Here is a 17,341-nt window from a genome sequence, read left to right as displayed (position 1 = left end):
TGTGGTGGACACTGATCAAGTTCAACATCCGGGATAGCCAAACCATTTCATTTCCAGAATGTGAGAGGGGACTCAGCAGAGCAGTACATGTCAGGTTTTTTGTGTTCCACTGTAAACATGAAGCACCTCTAATAATCTCAAAACATAATCATTACTTCTGATTTCTCTTGGAATTAATGTCTCTAGCAGATGTAGAAGTCTAGTCCTCATCTGTTATGAATACGCATGTCCTGCTTGATAAGAGAAGTAACAACATGAGTCCAAATCCAGGAATAATTGGAAATCTCTTGGGAAAGTCTGTTCTATTGAGATATCCATCCTAGTTTCCCGACTAGCCTTTGGAAAAGGGTTTTCTGAACTTTTGGATTGACATTTCACTTCAACTAAGCTTCTAGGCTCTGAGTTTACCCCATGGCAATGGAAGCAGAAGGCATCAGATCACTGTCCTCACTGAATGTGCAAGTTCTCCTTCATGGATGATACAGGTACGGCACTGTTCAGGGGTACATTGGTGTAACAGCCTCTGTCATTGTTTGGAAAATAATCTGCCTTAGAAAGAATGGGCCTGCTAAGATGTTCAAAATGGTCACTAACACCATGGAAGACCTCTGTGGTTGTGTTCATTTCTATGCTCATTTAGGTCAACACTTTTTACCTGTCTGGACTCCCATTGCTGCTCTGTTGCTGCCTGTGTCAGGCTCACAGACACGTACCCCAGCAATGCAGACCAGCACTTAACAAGGTTGTGTCTCCCCAGAGATCTCCCTTGGATCCTGACACTTGTGGCCATGTCAGAGAGATCTGCGTTTGCCAGCATGAAGAGCCCAATACTTGTTACCCAGTGACAGTGGAGTTAATGCCTTATCAAAATCGGCTGTTGGGGCGCTGTGTGACCAGTGAGTGGTGAGACAGACAGTCATTTGGGTCATGAGATGATGTGAGGCCAGCAGAAAGAGGATAATCTCCTGTAGTCTTTCTCAGGAGCCCTGACCAAAAGGGACTGCCATTTCCCTGTGAGCTCCAAGGGAAAGGGAGTGAGGAGGATGGTGTGAAGTGGTGGCAGTCAGAGGCAAGTGGCAGCAAGTCATCTGGTCCTGCTGTTGCAGATGGGAAGAAGGTAACTGTGCCCTGTAGAGAGTTTTGCCTGCTTCATTTGCTTTGACCTGTTTTTGCTGCACCCTTCCTAAGAAAGAGAAGGCTATGCTGGCTCCAGCTGCATCCTGGCAGCTGCCACTCCTGCTCTTTGCTGCCAGGAGAAGCATCGTCTCCTTGAAGAGCTTGCCTAGAAAAAAAAGATCCTTGACCACATGGAGACCACATGGCAAAAGTTGAGATGTCACCATCGCTGTAGTCCACCCTTGCACTGTGCCTCTTCCTCATGTTCTGGGGTAAGAGCTCCCTGATTCTGTTCAGTGGGCCCCTCATGCTGCAGCTTGCACAAGCACGTCACCTTTTGCCAAGGAACTTATCTGGCACAAGAAATAGCATCTCTGTTCCTCCTGCCCCTCCATTCCTGGACCAGAGGAAAGTGATGGTGTTCATTCTCCTTTTTTCAATACTAGTTCAACACTCTGTGAGGACTCACTCGTGTGGGTCTCTGCTCTCTCTTCAAGGAGTGTGTGGGCTGCTGTCCTTCCCTGATTGCTATCCCATATGTTCCCAATGCAGTGACTTGTTCTTTCCACATTCTGCTTCCTTGTTTCCCAAGTGCTGGCTGCCTGACAAGCATATCTTGGCAGCACCAGTCCTCACTCAAGCAGGTAACTCATCCTTTAGGGTCTATAGCCAGTGCTGCCAGTGCCTCCCTGCAGGCAGGGGGAAGGAGCTGGTGTGTCCATGCAGGCACGAAGGGCTTGGTGGGTGAATATCACCCCAGGGAGTGACAGCCCACTGGAATGGAGCATCACCATGGAGGAAACATGGAGGTGATGCTGCTGGATGAACACCCAGCTGCATCCCAGCAACACTGTTGATGTCTTCAAGCTGGGGTCACCCAAACCAGTCTGACCAGCACAGGATCCTGTTCTGCTGCATACACCAGATGCTGGGATTGTCTTTCTGCAAAAGCTTCCTGGCAGAGCTGGGGACCCCTGAGGCAAGAGGCAAGGGTATTGGGACAGGCCACAGGGGTGGGTGTACTTCTTGCTGTGTCCAGCTCTCCCGTGGGATTTCCACTGTCCCAGAACATGCTGTTTTAATGACTCTATTCCTGTTCTGAGGGTGGGGAGGAAAAGGTGGGGGCTCAGCAAATAATTTAACCATACCCTGCACCAAATAACTTCATATGTCAATAACACTAGCTCACCTGCATTTCATTCTCCATTGTGTCCTTGCCCAGAGAGGCTGTTTCCTCCTGGTTTCAGTCTGCCTCGCATGATCCCTGGCTGTGAAGAGGTTGGCGGCATTCCTAGCCATGTCTCTTGATCTCCAAACAGGCTTCAGTGCCTCTCCCTCTCCACACAATACATCTTTAGGATCAGTTTCTACTGCTGATGGGTTTGTTGACTGGGCTGCTTCTGGAAGGATGCTTCCTTCAGTGAGCTCAGGGTAGTATCACCATGGGGATGAGCTGGAGCTTGGGGCTGTGCTCCAGTTCTATTTCTCCTTTGCAGCATCTATAGCCGCTGTTTTCTTGGGATACTGCACAAAGCCAGGCTTCTCTCTGTAGTACTTGACAGTTTTTGTCCTGCATCATCTCAGGGAAGCTTGGGGCACTCTTATAGGTCTGAAGAGGAAGGGAAAGGACTGCAGGCAGCCTGAGAGTTAAGAGGTTTGACCAGCTGATGCTGTGAAGATGTCTCTTAGTCCCTGGCCATGCTGGTCCCACCACCTAGTCATATAGGATTGCCCACAGCTCTGGAGCATCTATTCCAGCTGCTTCGGGTGACTGCCAGCCTCAGTGCTCCCAGCTTGGGGGTAAATCACTGGAGAGACCCACGTGGTGCTTTGGGACATGAATGTGTGGAATCCAGAGACGCACAGAACAGGACGGCACTGGTTATGGAGAAGGAGGAGGCTGAAACAGAGGGTAAGCACTGGCCAGGATGAGTGCCACAGGCCTGGGCATGAAACACTTCACTCCCAAACATCCTATGGCCTCAGTTGCTTCTTGGGCCACTCCTGCTTCTAAACAGGGCTGTGCGCTCCTGTCCCACAGCACGCTGTGGTTGTCTGGCCTGACACTCCCCTCCCAAGTCACAACGTGGCTGGGATGGCCATTGGGACCTCCTGACCCCATCGGGGAGGCAGTGAGTGCTGAGACAAGTGCGTGCTGAAAACAGACAAAAACACAAACCCCAGTATTTGTCCAGAAACCTGCTCAGAATTGCTTTGGCCTTGATGAGCCTGGAGGATTATTTTCCTTAGTATTTTTAAACTGGAGCCTGGCAAGTACCAGATGACTGGGATTTTCTGACTTGAGCATCCAACTGATAGACAGCATGGAGCCTGTTTCTGCTACTCCACCTGGGAACCCTGACTGTCAGTGCATCTGCACAGGGATAGCCAATATGACAAGCATTTAGGGAGGAAGGCACTTGTGGAGTGGGCCATGAGGGTCACTCCTGGGCCATGTGTACAGCTTCTCGAGGTTGAGCACCTCTCCATCCTCAGAGAACGCACTGAGCCCTCTCCCTCTGCCAGGCCAGCACCAGTGCAGATCCCCATGCTGCTCTGTATCTGGAAGACTGTTAGGGAATAAAGGCAGAAGCTGCAGTGAGGATGTCAGGGACATGCTCCCATTCTCCTGCACCAGTAAGGGGAATGCAGAGCCCTCAGGTGAGCTCCTGGTGGTTCAGATTGGGTTTCTGAGGAGGACCACCTCTGGAGTCACATTTATGTGCAGTGAACATGACCCCACCCATGGGGCCAAGGGGAGGCAGAGAGGACAATAGTTTGTGTCACTGTCCCCTGGCATCCCTACCCAGGTGCTCCGAACTCTCTTGCCCCCATGGATGGCAGCAGGATGTGACTATTCAGCCCCATCCTCCCTCTCTGGGCTGCTTCAATGCCTGAACATTCCCCCAGAATAGCTCCCCCAGAGGCCATCAGTAATGAAAAGAGAGAGAAAGGTGGTGCCTGCGTCACACTGCCAGCAACTCCCCAGCCGGTGCAGCTGCCTATCTCTTCAAATGCCCAGCCCGCAGCTCATCAGACTGCACAGAGGTGAGCAGGGAAGACAGGAGATTCAACACTGGCAGTTTCTTTGTGGCTGAGTGTGTCAATTATTTCCGTCTTCCCCTTGCTGGCAGGGCCCAGTGGCAGGACAGCCACGGTATGCTCCCATCCCACACTGTGAGCACACAACCTATTGTGTGCATGTGTAAATACATATTTGTGCTGCTTGTTCCAAAACCCCTCTTGTTCTGTTCCCATAGAGCCTGGACTGACAATATCAGGAAAGCCTCTGTCCCCCTGGCTTTGTTTGACCACGCTTGTTTGGAGGAAAGATCCCCGGAGAGGAGCTCACTGGTGCCACATGCCCCGACGGAGACTTGCTGCTGACAGGGAGCGGGTCCCAGTTCTGAGCAGGGAGGACACCCTACAGGCTCTACGCCCTCCCAAGGTCCCCAGCCCAGCACCGCTTCTGACTCAGGGCAAAAGGGAGCAAGGAGCAGTGCCCGTGGCCGGCTCGCCTGGAGACGCCTCTTTCTGAAGTGGGTCAGGTGCCCTCCCTGCACAAACACAGGCCTAAGTCCATCACCACCAAAGTACACTGACAATTGGAGGCAGCCCTTGCCCCAGAACAGGTTTTGGGAACTTTGCCTTTTGCAACCATGGAGGTGGGATTTTATGCCCTGCCAGCAGCAAAGCTCAGGTCAAGATGCAGGTGGCTTGTCCTTGGGAAGCTGCTGCTTCACTGCCACGTCCACCACTTGTCAGCACCCTCCTCCCACTTCATCCCACTAGAATGGTTTCCCCACTCTGCCCACCTACCCTACTTGCTCTGTCCATTCTGCAGGTCGTCACAGAATCATAAAAACCTTCAGGTTGGAAGAGACCTTACAGATCATTTTCTTCCACCTCCCCACAACAGGCAGAGATGCCACACACTGAATAAGGTCCTACTCTTCTCTCTCTGAAATAGTGTTATCAATAGTGGTGAGAAGAAAGAAGTTTTTTTGGGGAAGAAAATATATTTACAGGGCCCAAGTCCTGCCTTCCAAGTCAACGTTACTGGAGATAAGGTTTGGACACTGTGAAGTATCCATCAAAACTATCTCTCACCAGCAAATTCAGTCCCACCCTCTCCACGTGCTGTTTTATGTTGTGTTTACACACACTCTGGTGACTTAGCTCTACAGGCAGAAGGAGTTACACAAAGCAATTTAATGAGTCTTTTGTGCAAGCCAGAACTTCTTCTTCAACTGGGGCAGGTGCCCCATGAACTGATTTTTGACCCATCATGGTGGCACAACCACCCATGGCTTGACAGCTACATAGGCACAGGGTGGGTGCACCCTGCTGGCTCCAAAAACCATCAGAAGAAAATAGATTCAACAACCCAGTTACAAATCCGTGATCTTCCATAATCAGAGAACAGGGTTAAATGTGCCTAATAAACTTGTTCTAAATTGCCATTACCGCTCTAATAATAGCTCGTAAGCCAGTCTTTTGTGGGACAACATTTCTGTTATTCCCCAAGCCCGGCTTGGGGATAAATAAGGCCAGCTCTTGTTTTAAAGCATGAAGTCAGGGTCCATCTTAAGGATAAAGGCACTGTTACCCTTTCCTTGGTTTACAGGTTTAAAGAAACAAAATTGAGTGATACAAAATGACCAAGAAAATTAGAATTTTAGAGCAGGACCAGCTAGAGAAGTCAGACAGACTGGCACTGAGCTCCCTCCACATGTGTGTTTAGCAGATAATTTGTTATCATCCCAGTTCAAAGTTAACCTGCTGGAAAGCTCCTGTGGGAGAGTTGGCTGATCTGCAGTGTTTCAGATTTCCATGTTTCAGTTGGGTGCAAACAAAAAAAACTCAAAAAGTTTGTTTTTGATTAAGCCTGTTGCTGCCGGGTACAAGCACTTACTTTCTGGGTGGAAGTTCATTAGGGCACAAGCACCAAACATGATTAATTACACAGTACCCAGTGCCATGGCTTGGGTGATGGCAGCTCTCGATGCTGCCCTGTGATTTTCACTTCCCTGTCCTGAACTGGAGGGAGAGGGAGGAAGAGGAAGAAGACAGAGTTTCCTTACACCCTCTGTCTTTGGGGATTCAGGCACCAGTCTGAGTGGGCCAAGGTCTCAGACCCCTGCACCGATGGGCCCCCATTTGGCTCCAAATTCCCCAGTGCAGAGACACAAGGACTCTTTCAGTTCCATCTTGTTGCTCTTGTGGCAGGAAGCTGAGGTCAAGGCTGTTTGCCTGCCCCGGCTCATCTGCTATTCTTACACACCTCACGGGGGTGTGCTGTGTTTTCACTGTCTCTGAGACGGGATTTGCCTCTGTTATGCTTTGGGAAAGCAGCCAGCTGTGGTGCAGGGAGTGGGAGGGGAGGCACGTGGTCTGGGCTTGCAGCAGATATTTGTCATAGGGCTAGTGGCAGCTATGGGGGGGCTAGTAGCCCCGCTTCCAGGTCTCCTGCAGCATCCCAGCCCCCTTTGCCTTGTGAGATGCCCTGACTATGCTCCCCTAGGATGCCCGGGGCTCAGGTCTCCCACAGTGGAGAATTTCCCTCTAAGTGTCTGAGCTCTGTCAAAACCATCCCAGCACCTATGCTGCATTTCAAGCTGTGTGGCCACCTCTTGCCTCTGCCCCAGGAGCCCATGCTGGGGGCAAGAACCTCAGCCCCAGTGCCACCAGGGCAGGAATGGCTATGCTGCCATCTGCCAGTGTTCCTCCTGCACCTGGGGGCTCAGCTCTCTGCCACAAAGACACAGCACCTGTCCCAGCCTCTTGTGTGTCTTGGAAAATGGCAGGTCCCAGTTGTCATCAGCCACCCTTGACTAAATTACCCCTCCTCTGCTGTCTGGTCTCAGATCAAGCCTTAGCAAGGGTAAATCCCAGGCAGGTCCTTGTGTGTCACCAGCCATGGGCCCAATAGGGCTGCACGTGCATGTGGCTGTGTAATGCCATAACGAGATTACACTGTGACATGATGGTTGTGAAATAATCCACAGTATCATACAGTAAATCCCAGGATCCAATTACCTTTCCACATGACACCCCTTCCTGGGCATGAGGAGGCCAAGGGGCTGCAGCCCAGTGCCCTGCCCTTCCAACAGCCTCCTGCTCGGCTCCTCCACTCCCCTGCAACTCTCTGCCTCCTTGTCATTTAAGATTATCAAAGTTTGTGTTTCTCTGCAGGAGCCCCGACCCTCTGCCAGGCTCTGCTGCATTTTCACAGTCGCCTGTTCACTCCCCAGCACTGCACTGACCCCTCTGCCCAGCCAGCCCCGGATCCCGCACCACCCCAGTGGCATCCGTCTTGTCTGAGCTGCTGCTCAGCTGGCTCAGGCATGATATCAGCCTGCCCAGGGTGAGGCGAAAGGCCAGTCTGGCTGGCCGCAGGTCCCCAGTATGCAGGAGTGCTGGGCACACTGCAGTGTTGAACGCAAAGAGCTCCTGTGCACCCTGCCTCCCGCAGCAGCAGTATTGTTTGCAAACATTTTTTTTTTTCCAGGTCATTTTCCTTGTCCTGGCAGAGCTGCTCCAGGGAGCCAGAAGATCCCTTTCTGTGAGAATAAAGCCTGGGGCACAGGTACAGCCACCCTTGGCGGCCCGGCAGCGGTGCCAAGGCACGCACGATGCCCTGCGGCCGGCTCGGCGCGCTCCGCTGCAGGCGCCACGGTCGCTCCTGGCCCTGGCAGGTGTTCAGACACCAGCGCTGTTGCCAAGTCAGGCAGGGAGTGTGGCCAGCTGCAAATTTCAGCTTTGTTTTTGGAGCCTTTGAATCACTGGCCAGAGGCCAAGGTTGTTATTTGTTAGTCTAAGTATTTTTTTTCCCAAGTGAATTTCAAGCTGGCAAGAGGAGCCAGGCAGAGGAACTTGGCAGAGGGGCCTTCGGTATCCTTAGTGCAGGGGGAGTGGGAGTGAGGGCAGAATACTGTGGAGTGGTCCGCCCTGCCCAAAAGACCCCAGGCAGCAGGACAGTGGCTGCAGCAGTGGTGGCAGAGCCTTCACAGAAGGAAATCTTTAATTTCCCTTCCCTCCTGGAGGAATTCAGACAAAACTCCCTCTTATGGGGTAGAATCCATGGACCCGCCTGTTTGGAGCAGAGTCTGCACTTCTGTGCATCCCTAATACAGCATGGGTCTTGGTGAGGTTTCAGAAGCTATAACTCCAGGCATGGATCCCTGGGGTGGGCAGGGGATTAATATCACCCATTTCTGTCTGAAAAAAACCAGAATCCCACCTGAGCCAGCGCTGAGGCCATGCTGAAGCTGGGACTGTGTTCCATCTGGATACCAGAGTCCAGTAACCCTAACTCTGGCCCTGCTTTCTACTACTATGCTGTCCACCCACCCTCTGGCATGGGGGGCTGTGCTAAACTGCAGCTTTGTGCTTGGCCAGCTTGCACTTGCTGAGTCCAGGGTGCAGGCAGCTCCCTGGCAAAGGCACCTGGCTCCCACACCCATTCATGTGAAGGTTTTGCAGAGCTCACAGGGGGCTCCTACTTACTGGAGTGGCCTGGTTGCCAGGGAGAGGCACCACAGTACCTGTGGGCTGCCCCAGTGCCAGCAGCCCAGGTTCCAAGACTGTGTGAGAAGAGTTAGGAAGCAAAACAAGACAGGGGCAATTTGCAGGGGAAGAAATTGGTTTCCTACCTTGGAAACCTGTGCCTCAGATCCATTGGCTTCCAGAGACGGGAAACAAAGACCTTGGGAGGGAAGGTCTGGCAGGGCCTTGGGAGAACAGAAAGCCATGGGGCAGGGAGCCATGGGACAGGGAGCTCTGGGGCAGGAAGCTGTGAGGCAGGAAGCTGTGGGATAGGGAGCTATGGGGCCAGGGATGAGACTGCAGCCCGAGGGAAGTGCCAGCAGGAGGGAGCCTGCCTGGATCTGGCAGGGGTGGCACACAGGCAATTGGAGCGTATCCTGTCATTCCCCCCAAACTTCCCATTTCCCCATCACCTTTCCAGCCATTGTTCAGCAGCTCTGGGGCTGAGGCACAGCATGGAGAGGGGCTGCCTTTTTTCCCTTCCTGCCACTCCACCTCAGCTCCCACCCCACCACCTTGCAGGTGATGTCTGTGCCCAACTACCAGGCCACATGCCACCAGCTCCTCAGGAACACGGGTCTGGGGCACCCTGTGCTCTTGCCTGCCCCAACACCCCACCACTGTGGGGAACAGCAGCTGGCTTATCCCAGGACAGTGTGGCAGCAACCAGCAACTCCCCAGGAGCCAGTCCATGGCCAGGAGCAGGGCCAGGATCCAGCTCCACACAGCAGAGACATCCACAGCAGTTAGAGTGGCTCTGTGGGCCTCTCTATTTAGATGGATAAATCTTCCATGATCCCATCTCCAGGCAAAGCTATTTCTGTCATGTCGCCTCATTCGCCTGACATTACTGTGGTGGATTTTGTAAGGGACCTTTCTACCAAATGGTCTAAGTGTCTTTTCTGTGGCTCAGCAGTGGCCACTCTCTGGCCACCGCAGCCACATGAACCCGTCTCTCCCAAAGGCAATCCCAGCCCACCTGATGGCAGATTGAAAGGTTGTTCCTGCTGACAGAGTGGGAAAAATGTCAATACCCACCCAGTACATGGCACAGTGGCCTGCAGCTCTGTGCTGGGGGGACATTCCAAACCCCCAGAGATCCCTCTGTGTGCAGAGACCTCCCCCGACATTTCCCAGCACAGAGTTGGCAGCCCAGGAAGCCTCTCAGAAAGCCTAGACAGGATAGGGGGCACGTGGGAGCCCCCAGTGCCACAGCTGCAAGTCCCACACGAGCCTGAAAGATTAATGACCTTTTTGCAGTGTTTGCTTTAGGCAGATGATCGTGCTCCAAGGCTTTGCTCAGATAACAGTCTGGTATGAGAATAAGCTCCCCTGGTGAGGTGCAATTTGGAGAACTTGAATGGGGGCTACAAAACTAGTTGCAAATAAAGAGATTAAGATCAGTATTTGTCCCTTTCTTTTCCTTTTCCCTTCCTAGTGGAGCAAAAATATTCCTGTTTATTGCTATAAACCCTTGGGGGCTGTGTGGTAAACTCCCAGTGGGAATTACTGTCTCAAGAGATCAGAGATCCCGAGAACATCCCCTCGCCAAATTTACAGTTATTGTTAATTCTAATTAGCCTTGTTTATCTCTCCCTGCAGTGGTATTTGGGGAACTAGCTCAGGTCAAACATGGGGCAGTTCCCTTATTGTTACCAGATATCCAAAATCTCCCTTCAGGCCACACCAAGCTGTCACAATGTGGACACCTTCCTCAGGCCTCTACTGGAGCCCGGCTCTGACCTCCTGCATGTTTGCGAGGAGTAAAAGGCTGCTGGGAAAAGGCCAGGACAGGAGGACACCCTGTTATCCCACCCCCAGCACAGCTTCCACAGCCCCCAGCCACCCCAGCCACTCAGTTGCAACGCCTGTGCACTCACACCCTCCCTGCTCTATAGTCTTCCTAAGAAAATAAAGCATCACTGTCCTATTAATTATGTGAGTTCTGGAGCAATATTTTTCCCAGAGTCACCTACTGGTTCACATATTCGTTTTCCAGGCAGCTTAGCCAGTAGCCTGGCAACACGGTGACCTTATGCTCTGCTCAGCTTTGAGCATTTTATTAGCCACACTGGACTCTCTCCATCGCTCCATATTGCTGAGCCCCTCATTAGTACAATTAATAAGCTGCTTCTGTCAATTCAATCAAATGCCAGGCTCGACAGCAGGAGAAAGCTTTGGCAGATCAAGTAGGGGAGATTCTGGGTAGCACTGGGAAATTGTAGGAAACCTTTCATCTCCCCCAAGGAGCTGAACAAGAATGGAATTGTGGGATTGGGATTCTCTCAGGTCATGTTTATTTATCGCTGGCTCATTAGTATAATAAATCAGGTCCCCTGTCACTTTGAATGAAGTCATAGGTTTGCTAGAAGGAACTTGGCAGAACACCTTGATATTATTAGTGATGGTGTGGACAAAGCCCCCTGTAAGGCGATGCCCTGGCAGGGGTGTACAGACACCTCACACGCACCCACTCAGCCCCACACCCTGCCAGGGACTGGTGCGGTCATGCCAGGGGACAGGGATTGTCTTGGGACACTCCACACAGCATGTCCCAGGTATTCAATAGCCACAGGAATGGATATTTCTCCCTGCTTCTGGTCTTGTTTCAGGAGACATGCATGGTGGGAGACATCGCCATCCTGGCCCCACATGTGTTGCCAGTGCAGAGCACTGGGCAGACAGTGTGGACAACGTCCTGCACCAGCAGTCACGTGGATCAGGCACATGTGACAGCATTTTGCCTTTCACACCTCTCCATGTCCTGCCAGACTTTGTCCTGGCTCTGACGTTCGTGTGCTCTTTGGAGCCCATGCTGGCTCCAGGAGCTCCTGCCACAGCATTGCTGGGAGGCAGCTGCAGGGCAGATGGGTGGCAGGTGAAGGCCTTGTGCTCACACTGGTGCTCAACTGCTGCATGGCTGTGGCTCCTGAGCCTGATCCCTGTGTCCTCTGAGTGGGAGCTACCAGCAGTAAGGGACCAGGAGTTGGCTTTCGCATTTCACCTCCCCCTGAACTGGGCACACACAGTAGGCTACAAGAGATGCTGGAGAGGTCTTAGTCTCCTTGCCTCAATCCAGAACTTTTCCACACTAGATAACAGCTGTGCAGAGTTGGTTCCTGCATTGGAAATAATGCTGAGTGACAACAAGGAAGAGTTGAGATTGGTGTCATAGTCTGAGTGTCCTAACAGAGCAGCATCACAAGTGTATGTTCCAAAAACCTTCCTCAAATAAATTCCCCAGGAAATCCTTTGATCTGGTCTGATGGTGAGAACATAAATTTGAATATAGCTTAAAAGCTGCAAAATAACCATTCTGTTTTATTGTTTAATATAACACAGTGTTTAGTCTCCCTGATGTGATAAATATTAAACTGTTCCTAATTTTCTTTTCATAGACTTTCTTCATGAAGACCTTCACCTTTCACTTTCACCGCAAGCCAATTCTGTCATCTTTGAACTGGACCTGCACCACCCTTGAAATGCAGGGATTCCCAAGTCAGCTGTGTGCTGTTGGAGCATTCCCCATCTCCATTCCACCCTGTCCCTAGTCCATAAGAGCCTGGGAAGTTCCTGGGGCCATGCTCCTGCTCATTAGCTCTCTTGACTCCAGCTGACCTATAAATGTTGAAGGAAACAAAACAAACTGCTGGGAGGGGGAGGGAGAGGAAAGGCTGTAGGTGTTGGCCACATGTCAGTGGAGCCAAGCCAGGCTCCAGCTGAAGATGCTATTGTGTTGCAGTGATTTCCCTGGAAAAACAGGCCTGGAGATCTCCTTACTGTTCTGGGAAGCACTTGATGACCGAGAGGGTGTGGATTCGTGGCACCCGGAAAGCTTGGGGATGTTGGAGGCTTTTGACAACATTGTGAATGTGAAGTCGTGTGAGCAGACACGACTGCAAACCTGCAGGACTGGACCAGGCACCACTGCTTGGCTCCAGCATGCATGGCTGGAAGTGCCAAGGCTTGGCTCTGGTTCCCAGACAGACAGTGGGTGTCTGCAAAGACGTGCAGGTGCTGCACTTGGAGAGGTCCAGGACACAGGCATGGCAGCTCCTTGGTGCTGCCCATCAGCAGCTGCAGAGTGGTGGTCCATTGGCCACCAAACCCATGGCCTGGGAGCCAGGAAGGAGATTGCGGTGGTGCGGTGTCTCCCATTCCTCCCTGAAAGTGAATGGCCTGGATACTGGGGGCATGGGCAGACACAGCCAGGATGGCCCATTTGCATCCCACCCTTCAGGGCTCTGGGATCATGCAGACAATCCTGGGAATGGACTGGAGGAGGCAGGAACATCCCAAGAACCCCAGCCAGAGCCCAGCCGTCTCTGTGCTGTCAGTAGGGTCTGTGGGTGATGGAGTCCTCCCCACAGTGCCAGCTCTCTCCAAAGCTTCGCAGACAAATCACTTCCATCTTTTTAAATGTCTGGCTTGAACCACCACCTGAGCATCCCATGCATCTCCAGACACTGCCCACACTCAGCATGGTACACGGAAAGCTGTCTGGGGACACAATGCTGTCCCTCTCCTGCACCACAGGGGAACCTCCTGCATCCGCCACCCCTGGACAGTCCGTGAATGCCCCCTCCCTCCTTATCTTTCCCTGAGCAGCAGGGGTCTTGGCATCTCCTTAGCCCGTTTCCTCTTCCAGCTCCTGTTGACACAGTGGTCGTGGGAGAACAATGGGGCCAAGGGCAGCAGAGAGACAACCTGTCTGTTCCTCTGGCTGTTCCCTCACTTTCCTGGGCACATCCGGGCCACAGGGACCTGGAGCACAGCTGATGAGGCGGCAGCACCAGGGAGGAGCTGGAGCAGAGTGACCCCACAGGGGAGCCACAGCCTGAGCAGTCTGGCACTGCCCCATCCCAGCACTGCAGCACTGGGCATCCCACAGCATAAGGCCACCCCACACTGCCTGGATGCTGATGGAGATGTCCCAGTGAAGAAAGGGATGCTGAGGTACCTCTGTGCTGATGAGGACTGAGAGGGCAACAGGGGCAGATAGAAAAGTGGCTGGTCAGGGATTTAGGGGAGAGAAGGGTTTTTATTGTGAGTTATTACCTGGGCTGGCACCCTCTGCCCTCCAGCAGTGTCATTGGCACAAAGAATGATATTTTAAAAAGAGCTCGTTTCAGCCCATACTTATCAAGGCCAGCAGCTTTAAAAACTTCCCTGAATTTCCAGCCTGCGAGGAGCAGGGAGGTAAGCTCACCCTTATCTGGAGGGAGTGCTGGTCAGGAAGAAAATTGTGTGCTCCTGAGGAGTGGCTGGCCACCCAGCCGGACGTGCAGCAAATACTGTTCAGCTAAGGTCAGAGTTCCGCTCCGACCCAGCCATCGACAGTCCCGAGGGTGGCATGGAGGGAGCACAGCTGAGGGGCTGGGAGCCCAGCACCTCCCGGCACTCCTGTGCACCTCTCAGCACCCTCCGGCACCCGCAGCCCGCAGCCTGCAGCCCACAGCGATTTACTCAGCACCCCAAAGCCACGCAGGCTGCTCTGCTGGGGCTTGTGTGCCATCCAGTGGCGAAGACTCAGCTCCAGCACAGTCTGAGGCCTTCCCACGCTGCCACTCAGCGCCGGGAAGGAGGGAACCGTGCTGGGCTGCAGCCTGGGCACTATCTTGCCGTGGAGCACCCACTGTGGAAGCTGCAGATAGCAATGGTCTGCGAGTCTCCATTGCCACCCAGCCGGGGAGGCGTGCCCAGGCCAAGGATGCTCCTGCCAGGGACTGCTGAGCAGCATTGCAGGCTTCCCCTTGGAATGCTCAGGGAAGAAGTCCAGGTGCTGGGAGAGGAAAGTGGCCCGAGGAGGATGAGCAGGGTTGGGCTGCAGCAAAGCCTCCTGCACCTACCCTAGGCATCCAGGATCGGCCTGTGCTGGGGAGCAGGGAGATTCGTCATCTCAGGGAGATGTTCAAGTCCTTCCATGGCAAGTCCCTGACCACTCCATCCAACTTGTCCCAGCCAGAGACAGGAAACGGATCGAGTGCCTTCTCCATTTTAAACCGCACTGACACTGATGGCTGGGCTGGAATTACCTCCAGCACAGTTGTTTCAACTGTACCCCCGGGCGTTCCACTGCTACCTGCTCTGCAAGGGCTCACTTTAGCACGGTCAGCAGGGCTGGGCTTTGAAACACCTGTGGGCAATCCTGGGCACACAGGAGGTGTTCTGTGTATAGCACTAGCCCTGCATGGGCAAATGGATTCCAGAGGCATCATCCCAGAGGATCCTCAGAGGGATGTCACATCTAAATGGATACTGAGGACAGCTGCACAGATCTTGGAGCTGTGGTGGACTGGGACTGGCAGAGGGAGCAGGAGAGAGAGTTTTAAGAAAATTGGCTGAGAAGGCAGGGCCCCCAGCAGTGGCAGTTGTAGCTTGGTGAATCACAGCAGGCTCCATTCTGCTCCAAGACATTCAGAGCAGCTCAGCAATTAAGATTGGCTTCTATTAATATGCAAATTTCTGCTGCCATGGCAATAATCTTATGAATGCAAATTGCACTGAGAACTATTGTTGGAGAGACCTGTGGTGCTGCCCTGGACTTTGTCTGAGCAGATTCTCCTAATTGATCTCGCCTGAGCCTGGGGCCCTGGACAGCTGAGGACAGCACTGTCAGTGGCCACCCTAATGCAGGCAGCAGATTCCCACCTGGCATCTTCCCTGTCCTTGCCTGGTCCTTTTGGCACAGATCATAAAGAATATCCTGAATTGGAAGGGGCCCTCAAGGATTGTTGACTCTTAACTCCTGGCCCTGAACAGGACACCCCAAAATCCCACCCTGTGCCTGAGAGCATTGTCCAAACACTCCTTGAGCTCTGGCAGCCTTGGGGCCATGACCATTCTCTGAAAAGCTTGTTCAGTGCCCGACCACCCTCTGGAAGAACCTTTTCCTAATATCCATTCTAACTGTCCCCTGACAAGGCTCCAGACATTCCCTTGGGTCCTGTCACTGGTCACAGAGAGCAGAGATTGGAGCTGCACCTCTGCTGGCCTCGGGAGGAAGCTGCAGCAGATGCTAATGAGGTCTGACCTCAGGCTCTTCTCTGGGCTGAACAAACCAAGTGATCTCAGCCATTCCTCATGGTCCCTCCAGACCTTACATCTTCATAGCCCTCCTTTGGACACTCTCTAACAGTTTTATATCCTTGCCTATGTCCCAGCAGCAACAGGCAGGGCAGTTCGGCCTCACTACACTGTGGGGATCTCCTTCCATCTGCCACCAGCATCCAATTCCAGTTTCTGCAGCCATCAGAAGCTGTGCCCTGAGCCACTCTGAGAAGCAGGGATGTGTGCAGCTCCTTCCACCTTCCTCACACAGCCAGACCCTCCTGCAGCAGAACCTGGCTGCTGTCCAGCCATGCTGTAGCCACCCTGAAGGCTGAGACTGCCCCAGGACCAGGGGCACTGGAAGCTCCAGCATCAGCTTGCCCTACTCTGGGGCAGCACTGAGCTGCAGATCCTGACTTAGGGGCAGAGGGGATGCTTTCTCCCGAGCCTGCTCTGGATGGAGGCTCCAGCAGGCCCACACTGACTGGGTGGACTGGGTCTGCCATAGGCTGCGGGGCTGTGTTGAGGGGCACCATGCCTGTGCGTGGTTCACCTCAGGCTAGCTGCAGGGGACAGGCGTGCCCCGGGTGAGCCCAGCACATGTCCCTTCTCAGATGGGGCCAGGACCATGAGGTGTCAGTGACTGAACAGCATGAACAATGCCCTGTGTTTCCACCACCCCAGGCACTGAGACCCGTCAGACCCCTCCTGTGAGCTGCCACAATATCCCGGGTGCACTTGCTGGGTTCCTGCGGTCCCCAGGGTCCAGAAGGGCAGTGAGGCTGCTGAAGGGACTGGAGCAAATGTCCAGTGAGGAGCAGCTGTGGAAGTTGGGGTTGTTTAGCCTAGAGAAAAGGATACTTGATGAGGATCCTCTGTATAACTCCGTAAGACGAGGGAGTAACCACAGGCCAGGCTCTGCTTCCAGAGAACAAATGACAGGACAAGAGGAAATGGCCTCAAGCTGTGCCAAAGGAGGTTTAGATGGGACATTAGGAAGAACTTCTTTACAGTAAAGGTGATTAGACATTGGAACAGACTGCTCAGGGAGTTACCATCCATGGAGGTGTTTAAGGAACAACTGGATGCGTCACTTAGTGCCATGGTCTAATTGACAAGGTGGTATTCAGTCATAAATTCGACTTGATGATCATGGAGGTCTTTTCCAACCTAAATGATTCAACCCTAATGCTGGGTTCTTGGCCAGCCTGGAGGCTGTGGCCACGGCAGTGGGATATGGGAGCAGCCTGAGACCCCCAGCAGGACATGAATGGGATGGAGGGGCTGCAGAGAGCACACAGTGTTGGGCACACAGCCAGTGGTTTGGTCTGTGCCCGGGTATTGGTAGGCAGGCTGGGTGCTGGCAATGCCGGGGTGTGATACAGGTGAAGCCCTGCAGGTCTGTTTGCCCTCATGCCGGCTATGGGAGCACAGACCCAGGCCATGCTGCCAGTGGAGCCGCACAGCCTTGGGGACACTTGCGAGGTGCCTGTGAGGCGACACCTCAGCACAAGTGCGCTGCACCCACAGCTCAGGAAGAAGGTGACACCCTGGCGGCAGCACCTCAGCCCTACAGGTTCGTGGGGACACAGAATCACAGAATGGGTCATCTTGGAAGGGACAACAG

The sequence above is a fragment of the Prinia subflava genome, chromosome 23 (assembly GCF_021018805.1).
Source record: "Prinia subflava isolate CZ2003 ecotype Zambia chromosome 23, Cam_Psub_1.2, whole genome shotgun sequence".
NCBI classification, from domain to species: Eukaryota; Metazoa; Chordata; class Aves; order Passeriformes; family Cisticolidae; genus Prinia; species Prinia subflava.
Note: the sequence above shows the minus strand (reverse complement) of the source record.